The 12,366-nt window shown below is 45.9% G+C and overlaps 1 protein-coding gene across 3 annotated transcripts in view; it reads left to right on the forward strand.

Moving 5' to 3' along the window:
* The first annotated feature begins 7,923 nt into the window (after positions 1 to 7,923).
* GNE (glucosamine (UDP-N-acetyl)-2-epimerase/N-acetylmannosamine kinase) overlaps positions 7,924 to 12,366 on the forward strand; it is a 42,348-nt gene continuing 37,905 nt past the window's right edge. The window contains exon 1 of one of the 3 annotated variants that reach the window (XM_023203187.3): positions 7,924 to 8,102. The gene's annotated coding sequence lies outside the window, so the exon portion shown is untranslated. Of the gene's footprint in view, positions 8,103 to 8,763; positions 8,902 to 12,366 lie in introns of those variants that run through there. The other 2 variants (XM_023203190.2, XM_023203189.1) reach the window with 2 other exon arrangements.

The following is a 12,366-nucleotide window of genomic DNA, read 5'->3' on the forward strand; positions in this document are numbered from 1 at the left end:
TTCCCACATAACTTTTAATGAGAAGTTTAGAGCATAATTGTGTTGATGCAACTTTTTATAAGAGAATCACTCTCACTGCAACCTTTGCCTCCTGCATTCAAGCGATTCTTGTGCCTCAGCCTCCTGAGTAGCTAGGATTACAGGCACCTGCCACCCATGCCTGATTACTTTTTGTATTTTAGTAGAGACGGGATTTCACCATGTTGGTCAGGCTGGTCTCAAACTCCTGACCTCAGATGATCCACCCGCCTCGGCCTCCCAAAATGTTGGGATTACAGGCATGAGCCACTGCACCCAGCCGAAAAATGTATTTTAAAATCCCAAGAAAAGGCAATATTTCACAAAAACAAAGTCATTATGTTAATTCGTACCTTTCTTCTATGATTGGAAAAAGTAGCATAGGGATGGCTCACCACCATAGGTGCTCTAAAAAGCTGACTGGTTGTCATGATAAACTGATTGGTAATTGGGGCTACAAATAGTGATTAAATGGTCCTGAAATATAAATTTCAAAAATATTCTCTTCCAGTTATAAGTATCTTAATCAGTACATTTGTAAGTGTATCTTTCAATGTCATGCTCTTGCAAAGCTTAAGCTGATACAGTTTAGGATACTAGTGAATTATTTTCAGCCAATATAATCTTTTTTTTTTTTTTTTTTTTGAGACTGAGTCTCATTCTGTTGCCCAGTCTGCAGTACAGTGGTGCAATCGCAGCTCACTGCAACCTCTGCCTCCCAGGTTCAAGCAATTCTCCTGCCTCAGCCTCCCGAGTAGCTGAGATTACAAGTGCGTGCCACCATGCCTGGTTAATTTTTGTATTTTTAGTAGAGACAGGATTTCACCATGTTGGCCAGGCTGGTCTTGAACTCCTGACCTCAGGTGATCCACCTGCCTCAGCCTCCCAAAGTGCTGGGATTACAGGCATGAGCCACTGCTGCTGGCCTCAGCCAATATAATCTTAATCCTTATATGCTTTTCCTAGGAGAAAATAATTGCTTTCCACATGTAGTGTAGCCTCATAAGGCTACTCTGAAATAGGAGCAATTTTCGTTTCTCCGGGGAGGCTATAAACAATCTGTCATATGCAGTGATATTTGGCTTGTAAGGTGTGTTTTACTTCTGTATACTCTAGAGTAGGGGGTTCCCAACCCCTGGGCCATGGACTGGTACTGGTCAGTACCAGTTAAGAACTGTTAAGAACTGTTAAGGCCTGTTAAGAACTGGGCCGCAGGCCAGGCCAGGCACGGTGGCTCATGCCTGTAATCCCAGCACTCTGGGAGGCTGAGGTGGGTGGATCACTTGAGGTCAGGAGTTCTTGACCAGTCCGGCCAACATTGTGAAATCCCATCTCTACTAAAAACACAACAATTAGCCAGACCACATGCCTGTAATCCCAGCTACTCAGGAGGCTGAGGCAAGAGAATCACTTGAAGTTGGGAGGCAGAGGTTACAGTGAGCTGAGATTGCGCCACTGCACTCCAGCCTGGGTGACAGAGCGAGACTCCATCTCAAAAAAAAAAAAAAAAAAAAAGAATTGGGCCACATAACAGGAGGTGAGTGGCAGGCAAGCAGGCAGGCAAGCAAGAATTACCGCCTAAGTTCCTCCTCCTGTCAGATCAGCGGTGGCATCAGATTCTCATAGAAGCACGAATCCTATTGTGAACTACGCATGGTAGGGACCTAGGTTGCATGCTCCTTATGAGAATTTAATGCCTGATGATCTGAGGTGAACAGTTTCATCCTGAAACCATCCCCACCCCGCTTCCCATGGAAAAATTGTCTTCCAGGAAACCAGTCCCTGGTGCCAAAAAGACTGGGGACTGCTGCCCTCCAGACTCTGGTAATTAAAACTGTTGTGGCTGAGATACAGTATGGGGTGAGATACTTCCCAGCTAGGGAAAGATATTTACTAAACAGGAATATCCAGCTTAATATGGTGATGAATTGCTCAGTTTATCCACCTGTTGTTGATTTCTTCATGATATTGGCTTAGGGCAGAGATGGCAAATACATGGCAACATTCTTGACTCCTTCCATCTCCCTAGAAATCAACATGGCAGACATTACAGTAACATACTCTTTTCCAGTAAACTCTTAGCCTCAGAGTCATTTTTGACAGAGTTCTCCAGGCATCCACGATCAATTGGTTGGAAGTGGGGATCGAAATAAGGTTGGGGATTTTCCTTGGCTCACAGTTTTACTGTTAGTAACTTCTGAAAGCAAGGAACAGGACATCTTTTTTCAAAAGAGGATTTAGGCCGGGCATGGTGGCTCATGCCTGTAATCCTAGCATTTTGCTAGGCCGAGGCAGGCAGATTGCCTGAGCTCAGGAGTTGGAGACCAGCCTGGGAAACATGGCGAAACCCTGTCTCCATGAAAAATAAAAAAAAAAAAATTAGCCAGGCATCGTGGTGCCTGCCTGTAGTCCCAATTACTTGGGAGGCTGAGGCACAAGAATTACTCGAACCTGGGAGATGGAAGTTGCAGGGAGCCCAGATAGCACCACTGCACTCCAGCCTGGGCGACAGAGTGAGACTCTGTCTCCAAAAAAAACATAATTAAACAAACAAACAAATAAATAAATAAATAAAAAGAGGATTTAAGGATACATGTAGATTAAAATCAGAAAGTTGTTCAGGATTCAAGTTGAGTCAGGGCCTGGATTCTCTGCCCATGGCCTCCCTGTACTACCTCTCACAGCATATCTGCGACTATGTTTTGTTTTGTTTTTTGAGACGGAATCTCACTCTGTTGCCCAGGCTGGAGTGCAGTGGCCAGATCTCAGCTCACTGCAAGCTCCGCCTCCCGGGTTTACGCCATTCTCCTGCCTCAGCCTCCCGAGTAGCTGGGACTACAGGCGCCCGCCACCTCGCCCGGCTAGTTTTTTGTTTTTTGTTTTTTTTTTTTTTTTGAGACAGAGTCTCGCTCTGTCACCCAGGCTGTTTTTTGTATTTTTTAGTAGAGACGGGGTTTCATCGTGTTAGCCAGGATGGTCTTGATCTCCTGACCTCGTGATCCGCCCGTCTCGGCCTTCCAAAGTGCTGGGATTACAGGCGTGAGCCACTGTGCCCGGTGACTATGTTTTTAAGGTGCCCCATTTTCCTTTCATTTCCAACTGGCCAATCCTCTCTGTATTCCCCAGTCCAAATGCTTGGGAGAGCTACTTTAACATGCACATTAGCTAATTACATTGTCACTATTAGCTAGCCACAGGCTTGGTGCCAGGGTTTTTCCTGGGTAATGAATAGGCAGCTCTTGAGGAGGCCGCCCATGGGCACAGGTGATGTTTTCTTTCTTTAATTTAGTGACAGTTTTTACTTTATGAAAATTCGAAATTCAACTGTGCTGCTTAGGTATTTATTAACACTTCAATAAAAACCTTAAGAAAAATTTGTGCCAAATAATGTCCTCTTCTTTTTTGAAAGCCTCACTAAACTAATACATCAGGAGAATGCCATAGAGATTAGACCTTGATTTTAAAGAAGATGTCTTTTAAAATATCTTAAGACCTTGATGTGAACCATTCAGAGAGACACGGGCTGGATAATATAAGAGTTACGTGAACTCTTAACTAACGGAACAACTTAGCCAAAAAGTGATGACTGTAGGCCAGGTGCGGTGGCTCACACCTATAATCCGGGTCCTGGCCAAGGCGGGCAGATCATTTGAGATCAGGAGTTTGAGACCATCCTGGCCAACATGGTGAAACCCCTTCTCTACTAAAAATACAAAAATTAGCCAGGCGTGGTGACACATGTCTGTAATCCCAGCTACTTGGGAGGCTAAGGCAGGAGAACTGCTGGAACCTGGGAGGCAGAGGTGGCAGTGAGCCGAGATTGTGCCATTGCACTCCAGCCTGAGCAACAGAGTGAGACCCAGTCTCTAAAAAAAAAAAAAAAAAAAAAAAAGTGATGACTGAGATGAACCTTGAGACCTTGAGATGGGTTTCTGTCATAAAGTGCAATGCTCTAGTTAGTATAGAGAGGAAATACTGGGTAGTAGTAGCTAAGCAAGTGGGATCAAGGGCGGGGCTCTTCTGTTTAACAGCTGTGCTACCTCAGGCAACTTCTGTATTTTGGTCTTTTTATCTGTAAAGTAGGAGGTATATACAGAATTTACATCTTAATGTTGTTATGAGCACTGATGACTATAGATACAATGTTTAGAATAGTTTAGGCTATTTTAATTTAGAAATGTTTAGGCTATGAAATACATGGGTAGAATTTACAGAGAGGCAGAGTACTTTAAAAGAATTAAATCACCAAATAAAATAAGACAAGTCTATGACAAGAAATGTTCCCAAAGCGGCCAGATGAGCATCTGTCAGGGGTGCTGTGGGAAGGTCTCCCCCTCTGATGAAAAGGTTAGATTAGAGGATCTCTTAAAGCCTAGAAATCATTGATAGCCTAATTATGCCCTGAATGCTTGAAGTTATATTTATAGTTAGGGAGTAATCTCTAGAAAAATCTGATTTTATTATACTACAAAGCCATAAGTAATTTTTTTGCAAACTTGTAGAGTTCTCAGACTAAAGTCAAATAAAACCAAATCATACAAACCAAACTTAACTAGTGACGATTTTTGGTATGTCAATTCACAATGTTAAACAGTAGAGTAACAGAAATCCAGAAACATAATATAATTTACCCAGAGAAAAGTGATCTCAAAAAGCCAAGAGAAAATGCCTCCTAAGGGTCCTTGCTGCAATTTCATCTCAAGAAAGCAGAGAAGAAAATTCTAAAAAGATTATTCATTTAAGGTTAAATGATTATGGAAATATAAAATTCTCAATGTTGGTCAAACACAAAACTTACAAGTGGCTTAGAAAGTGCATACAATTCTCAAAATGTATTGCCTGCTGTTAAAAGCATTTATATTTATAATTACATTTTTCTAGCTATATTAAGCATTGTTTTTAAAGCACATTACAGTAAAATACACACAAAAAGTACATATATATTACATATATAATTTGAGTTTTTACAAACTAAACACACCTATGTAATCAGCACCCAGATTTTAAAGACTGGACATTAAGCATTGTTTTTGAAGTTAATTTTTCTTACCTTTCAAGAAGAAAAAAATTAATGTTCTATTCTGCATATCTGGAGGTACAGTATGTAGCTTTAAAAGCAACATACCCATCTTGCCTTTAAGTGATTTTCAATACCTCTTGTGGTAGGCAGAATAAATAGCTCCCCAAAGATATCCACATTTTTTTTTTTTTTTTCGAGACAGTGTCTCATTCTGTCACCCAGGCTGGAGTGCAGTGGTGCGATCTGCAACCTCTGCCTCCTGGGTTCCAGCTATTCTCCTGTCTCAGCCTCCCAAGTAGCTGGGATTACAGGTGTGCGCCACCATGGCCGGCTAATTTTGTATTTTTAGTACAGACAGGGTGTCACCACGTTGGCCAGGCTGGTCTTGATCTTCTGACCTCGTGATCTGCCCACCTTGGCTTCCCAAAGTGCTGGGATTATAGGCATGAGCCACCGTGCCCCGCCTGGATATCCACATCTTAATCCCTGAACCTGTGACTATGTTTCCTTATTTGGCAAGAGGGACTTTGCAGATGTGAACAGGACTCTGAGATGGGAAAATTATCCTGGATTATTGAGTGGACCCAATGTAATCACCGGGATCTTTTTAAGGGAGAGAGGGAGGCAGCAGAGTCAGAGATGATGTGGCAAGGGAGGTAGAGGTCACAGGTGCCATGTGCCAAGGAATGTGGACAGCCTTTAGAATCTGGAAGAGGTAAGGAAATGGATTCTCCCTGGCAGCCTCCAGTAGGAAGGCAACCCTACTGACACCTTGATTTTGGTCCCTTGAAACTCATTTTGGACTCTGAACATCCAAAACTGTAGAATAATAAATTTGTGTTGTTTTGAAGACCCTAATTTTGTGGTAATTTGTTACAGCATATATGAAACTAATAAACGATTTATAGTCTGGTGAGTCTGTGTTCAGATTCATATATCTCACTGCACATTTAATAGCTTCATGTGGCTCACACGCATCTCAATCATAGCATGCCCTGAATTAAAACTTTACTTTTTTCTTCCCCAACCAGGTCACTCTCCCAGCCTTTCTCATCTTAGTACACAACCAACCACCCAATTACTAATGGCAGAAACCTGGAAGTCATTTCTTTTTTTTGTTTGCTTTTTAAGAGACGAGGTCTCCATCTGGCACCCAAGCTGGAGTGCAGTGGTGTGATTGAGCTCACTGCTGCCTCGAACTCCTGAGAGCAAGCGATCCTCCCACCTCTGCCTTCCACAGTGCTGGGACTGCAGGTGTGAGCCACCACACCTGGCCCGGAGATCATTCTTGAGTCTTTTTCCCTGTTATCCCCTTATATCTAACCTATAATTAAGCCTCATCAATTTTACTTCCAAAATAAACATCATATCCATCCACTTCAGTTGAGTTTCACTGCTACCAATCCATTTTCCACACAGCAGCCAATGTGATTTAAAAAAGAAATCTGGGTTGGGAGTGGTGGCTCATGCCTGTAATCCTAGCACTTTGGGAGGCTGAGGCGGGTGGATCACCTGAGGTCGGGAGTTTGAGACCAGCCTGGCCAACACGGTGAAACCGTCTCTACTAAAAATACAAAAATTAGCCGGGCATGGTGGCGTGGGCCTGTAGTCCCAGCTACTTGGGAGGCTAAGGCAGGAGAATTGCTTGAACCTGGAAGGTGGAGGTTTCAGTGAGCTGAGATAGTGCCACTGTACTCCAGCCTGGGTGACAGAGTGGGACCCTGTCTCAAAACAAACAAACAAACAAACATCTGATAGCACTTCCTTGCAAAAATCCCTTAATGTCTTTTCTTTTGTGGCTAATGTGACCTTTTCATGGCTCCAAGCTAGCTGCAGGAGAAGGAAGAGTTCATAAGTATTTACAAATTAGAGCTTAATTATTAATTGAAATGTATCACAAACTGCAAAAGTTTGATGAGATTTGAAATTTGCTGTACAGCAAGAAATCTCAGTAAGCTGTTAGACTTAGTTTCACCTGTGGTACATTTTTAATGCTTGTAAAAAAAAAAAAGATGTTAATATTTTGTATCATGAACTTCATTCAAAGTTTCTTGTCAATGGTGACTTAGGAATCTGTTGCCCAGGCTGGTCTCAAACTCCTGGCCTCAAACTATTCTCTCACCTTGGCTTCCTAAAATGCTGGGAGTGACTCAGAAATTTGAAAGGGTCATTAAAAAGTCTTAAAGCTTGATTCGGTGACATGGGCCTGTAGTCCCAGCTACTCAGAAGGCTTGAGGACAGGAGCTCGAGCCCAGCCTTGACAACATAGTGAGACCCTTGTCTCAAAAACAACAACAACCCAAGGTCTTATTTATCTTCAGGAGCTGCGCAAGCCCTTTACCACTGCCACGTTTCTCCCTCGATGTCCCTAGGCCTCGGGACTGGCTGGGGATTCCCTGTAGTGGAGGCCGCCGCTGAACTAATTATAAAGATCAGGAAGGCTCTGCCATGCCTTGGTCATCAATTCACACTCCACCAGTGTCTTCTAGCAGTCACGACAAGCTTTAACGTCAGGGACCGCTGTGGGGTGGCCGCGCTACACGACAGTATTGTTTCGGTCCTGGTCTATGAAATAACTGAAGGAACGAGAGGCGCAAGAAATCCCTCCTTGGGTGCAAGACCAAACAACTACCCCGCGGGAAGACTCGGGCTTCAGTGCGTGTGTCGCCAGCGGAGGAGGACGCTTCGGGGCAGGAGCACAGGCCGGCTGGAAAGCCCCGCAGGAGCTGCAGCGCGGAATATACCACGGAAGACGCTCCGCTCTGGTCTCCACCCGGCCAGCCGCAAAACACCGCCGGAAAGGGTGGGGGGCGGGAACGGGGGCAGCCAATCACGGGAGCCCTCTCGGGCGGTGTCAGGGCGCGCTCGCGGATTCGGCGCTCCAGGTGGGCGTGGCTGGGCAAGCGGGGAGTGGGGACAAGGTCGAGCGACGAGTCATCTACCCGCGCGCCCGAGCGCGGAAACCGAGGGGCGGGCTCGCGCTCTGCTTGCTTCGTGGCGCTTGGTTCGGCTATCGCCCGAGGAGCGCGGTGGCGGCGTGGGAGGGAGCTTCTGACTGCGTCTGGTGAGAGCCGCGCGGCGGCGGGGGACTCCGGGAGAGCATCCTGCCCACCCCCAGGGCCGCCTCCTCCGGCCTCCTGCCCCAGGCCTCCCCTCCCCGGCCACTTTCCACCCCACCGCGCCCGGAGGCCCACACTGGACCCGGGTCTCGCCCAGTGTCCTGCAGGCCTGCACCATAGGGCCCCTCTTTGGCACAATTCGGGGCTCCGCCGTGTGGCTCGGGGTGGGCCCCGATGATCAGGGGAGGAGATGTAGAGGGAGGCCCAGGTTGACTTCTCCCCTGGGACAGTGCTGTCCAGCCAGGGGAGATGCTGAGTGTCCCGTGAGGAGCGGGGCAGGGCGGGGCGAGAGAAAGCTGTCCTGGCGTGAAAAGGCTGGGCTAAAAGGTCTCCTCCCTGCTCTGACTCTACCTTCTGAGTCAGGGCTTCCTTGTATATTTGACAAGCGTTAATTCCCCGCCTTATTTATTTGTTTGTTTGTTTGTTTATTTTTGAGACGGAGTCTCGCTGTGTAGCCCAGGCTGGAATACAGTGGCGCAATCTCAGCTCACTGCAAGCTCCGCCTTCTGGATTCACGCCATTCTCCTGTCTCAGCTTCCCGAGTAGCTGGGACTACAGGCGCCCGCCACCACGCCCGGCTAATTTTTTGTATTTTTAGTAGAGGCGGGGTTTCACCATGTTGGCCAGGATGGTCTTAAACTGACATCAAGTGATCTGCCCATCTCAGCTTCCCAAAGTGCTGGGGTTACAAAGGAGTCAGCCACCGTGCCCAGCCAATGATGAACTATTAAACAGTGATTTGGGGCAAGTAAATTGTTTTCTCTGTGCCTCCTGTCTGTAGAATGGGGCTAATAGGAGGACTGTGAGGATGAAATGAGTTAATACGTGTAAAGAAAGTTATTAGCACAATGTTTGGCACTTCAGAAGCACTCAGCAAATGTTTACTGTTGTTTCCTCTGTTCAGTGACTGCTTGAACCAAGTGTTCATTATTTTCAGTTGATTGCCTTAAAAATACTCTCTTCACAAAGAACTCTTTCCACGGTTGAGTGGGACATTATTTTTCTGGAAAGTGTTAACACCCTTTTGCCAGCATTTATAATGGACAGTCTTGAGTTGAATGCAGAAAATAGCCTTTAAGAATTGGGTTTCTGCGGGGTGCGGTGGCTCACGCCTGTAATCCCAGCACTTTGGGAGGCCAACGCAGGCGGATCACCTGAGGTCAGGAGTTCGAGACCAGCCTGGCCAACATGGTAAACCTCATCTCTACTAAAAATACAAAAATTAGCTGGACATGGTGGCGGGCGCCTGTGATCCCAGCTACTCAGGAGGCTGAGACAGGAGAATGGCTTGAACCGAGGCAGCGACGGTTGCAGTGAGCTGAGATTGCACCACTGTATTCCAGCCTGGGCGACAGAGTGAGACTCGGTCTCAATAAAAAAAAAAAAAGAATTGAGTTACGGTGGCTCATGCCTGTAATCCCAGCACTTTGGGAGGCCAGGCAGCAGATCACCTGAGGTCAGAAGATCGAGACTAGCCTGGCCAACGTGGTGAAACCCCGCCTCCACTAAAAATACAAAAAAATTAGCTGGGCATGGTGTCACATGCCTGTAATCCCAGCTACTTGAGAGGCTGAGGCAGGAGAATTGCTTGAACCTGGGAAGTGGAGGTTGCGGTGAGCTGAGATCGTGTCACTGCACTCCAGCCTGGGCAACAGAATGAGACCCTGTCTCAAAAACATAAAACAAAAAAACAAGAATTGGGTTTTTCAGCGATTGCCAGTGAGTTCTAGATGAAGGCAAACTTGTCTGAAAACTATCATCTATCTGTCTATCATCTGTCATCCATCCATTTGTCACCTATTATTTGTTTTTCTGTCTTTCTTTTGGTGGCTCAGGTACAATTATAGAATTGAAGAGTGAAATGGATGCAAGTATTCAGTCCCGCCTTCTGACTTTCTGAGCTCTGGGCTGGACAATGCACCTACTTCATAATGTTCATTTAAAAGATTGCTTGTCTTTATTTTTTATTTAAATTTAAATTTTTTTTTAAGATAGGGTCTCACTCTGTCACCCAGGCTGGAGTGCAGTGGTCCTTTTCCAATTTGTACTATAGTTTCTTTGAGGGAAAAAAATTATATAGCTGGGGAACACATATGAGAAGACTTTTTGCTATTTAGCCTCTTGTGGCTTTTAATTTAAATTTTTAATTTTTGTGAGGCAAGGCCAAGGCAGATGACTTGAGGTCAAGAGTTAGAGAACAGCCTGGCCAACATGGTGAAACCCCGTCTCTGTTAAAAAAATACAAAAATTGGCCGGGCGCGGTGGCTCAAGCCTGTAATCCCAGCACTTTGGGAGGCCGAGGCGGGCGGATCACGAGGTCAGGAGATCAAGACCATCCTGGCTAACATGGTGAAACCCCGTCTCTACTAAAAAATACAAAAAAACTACCTGGGCGAGGTGGCAGGCGCCTGTAGTCCTGGCTACTTGGGAGGCTGAGGCAGGAGAATGGCGTAAACCCAGGAGACAGAGCTTGCAGTGAGCTGAGATCTGGCCACTGCATCCAGCCTGGGCGACAGAGTGAGACTCTGTCTCAAAAAAAAAAAAAAAAAAAAAATACACAAATTAGCCAGGCATGGTGGTGTGCACCTGTAATCCCAGCTACTTGGGAGGCTGAGGCAGGAGAATTGATTGAACCTGGCAGGTAGAGGTTACAGTGAACTGAGATTGCGCCACTACACTCCCCTGGGTGACAGAGTGAGACTCTGTTTCAAGAGAAAAAAAAAAAAAACTGTGAGGCAAAACAAATCATTCATGGTTTGTCAATTTGTATTTATTTTACAAAGAACAGTAAATGTTCCATCTGGTAGTACTAAAATGCTTAGTACTTACCAGTTACTCAAAGGTTATTCTACCTAAACTGGGAGCAAGCTGGCTATATGAATAAACTGAAAAACAGAACAATGTTACCTAAGGCCAGGTTTATAGACAAGTTTGCCTTCATCTTGAAATCACTGGCGATCTGAGAAACCCAGTTCTTTTTTTTTTTTTGAGATGAAATCTCGCTCCTGTCGCCCAGGCTGGAGTGCAGTGGCAGGATCTTAGCTCACTGCAACCTCTGCCTCCCGGGTTCAAGCGATTCTCCTGCCTCAGCCTCCTGAGTAGCTGGGATTACAGGCCTGCCACCATGCCCGGCTAAATTTTGTATTTTTAGTAGAGACGGGGTTTCGCCATGTTAGCCAGGTTGGTCTTGAACTCCTGGCCTCAGGTCATCCGCCTGCCTCGGCCTCCCAAAGTGCTGGGATTACATGTGTAAAGCCATTGCGCCCAGCCGAAACCCAATTCTTGAAAGCAGCTTTTTGCCTTCTCTCAGTTCAAGACTGTCCATTGTAAGTACTAATGAAAAGTGATTGCATCCTTACAAAAGGAAATTTACTTGCCCCAGGCTGGATTTAAATTTTAATTTTTTTTAAGATAGGGTCTTGCTCCATCATTCAGGCTGGAGTGCGGTGGCACTATCATAACTCACTACAGCCTCAAACTCCTGGGCTCAAGTGACCTTCCTGTCTCAGCCTCCCAAATAGCTAGGACCGCAGGTGTGCACAACCACGCTCAGCTAGTTAAAATAAATTTGTTTGTAGAGACGGGGATCTTACTGTGTTGCCCAGGCTGGTCTTGAACTCCTGATTTCAAGGAGTCCTTGCCTCAGCCTCCCAAAGTGCTGGGATTACAGGCATGAGCCACCATGTCCAGCCAGATTTCTTGTTTTTATTTTTATATATGTTGTCTTGAGACAGAGTCTCACTCTTTTGCCTAGGCTGGAGTGCAGTGGTGTGATCTCGGCTCACTGCAACCTCTGCCTCCTGGGTTCAAGTGATACTTGTGCCTCAGCCTCCCGAGCAGCTGGGATTACAGGCACGCGCTACCACGCCTAACTTTTTTTTTTTTTTTTTTGAAATGGAGTCTCAATCAGTCTCCCAGGCTGGAATGCAATGGCGCAATCTTGTCTCACTGCAGCCTCCTCCTCCCAAGTTCAAGCAATTCTTCTGCCATAGCCTCCTGAGTGCTGGGATTACAGGTGCACGCCACCACACCCTGCTAAGTTTTGTATTTTTAGTAGAGATGGGGTTTCACCATGTTGGCCAGGCTGGTCTCCAACTCGTGACCTCAGGTGATCCGCCCATCTTGGCCTCCCAGACTGCTGGGGTTACAGGCATGAGCCACTGTGCCCGGCCAAAGTTGAATGTTTTTGCTAAATTTTAGGGCTCTTAT

The sequence above is a fragment of the Piliocolobus tephrosceles genome, chromosome 14 (genome assembly GCF_002776525.5).
Source record: "Piliocolobus tephrosceles isolate RC106 chromosome 14, ASM277652v3, whole genome shotgun sequence".
Taxonomy (NCBI): domain Eukaryota; kingdom Metazoa; phylum Chordata; class Mammalia; order Primates; family Cercopithecidae; genus Piliocolobus; species Piliocolobus tephrosceles.